Consider the following 796-nt stretch of genomic DNA (forward strand, 5'->3'; position numbering starts at 1 on the left):
AGTCTCTTTGATAATTATTGTATTTCAAGTTTGATTACATATATAGACTTCAAACAAAATGGTAAATGAAAATGGAAATCAAAACGTGAATGGCGTCATTAACTCCCATCATGCCTTGCGTGACAACGTGAAAACAGGATAAACGTTTTTTTTTAATTACCACAGTTAACCACTTACAAAGTACAAGTAGCCTACGTTCATGAACGCAGCAGCACATCTCTGTCCTGCGATTTTTTGTATTAGCATTATATACAACATACACTACAGGCCACTTCTCTTTAATGCGTTTTAATGAATTCAGACTATTTACATTGTAGATCATCACTGAAGGCATCAGAACTGTGAATGAAAACAGGAAATTATGTACTTAACAAAGTGTGTGAAATAACTGAAAACATGTCTTGTATTCTAGTTTCTTCAAAGTAGCCCCCTTTGGGTCAAATCGCCTTCCACAGCCTGGGGGGGGGGGTTTAGGATCATTTCCTGTTGAAAAATAAACGATGGTCCAACTAAACGCAAACTGGATGGGATGGCATGCCGCTGCAGGATGCTGTGGTAGCCAGGCTGGTTCAGTATGCCTTCAATTTCTATAAACCCCAACATATGTCACCAGTAAGCACCAACCACACACTACACCTCCTCCTCCATGCAGAGTTATACTCAATTTTTTGATGCCCTGCTCATGTGGGGCTTCCTGACTCGTAAAATATAAAAAGATCGGTCATCTTCATAGGTTTTTAACACATAGTTCCATGTAGAGTAAACAAGATCAAGACGCGTATCCCCTGTCAAAAAC

The sequence above is a fragment of the Etheostoma spectabile genome, chromosome 21, assembly GCF_008692095.1.
Source record: "Etheostoma spectabile isolate EspeVRDwgs_2016 chromosome 21, UIUC_Espe_1.0, whole genome shotgun sequence".
NCBI lineage: Eukaryota > Metazoa > Chordata > Actinopteri > Perciformes > Percidae > Etheostoma > Etheostoma spectabile.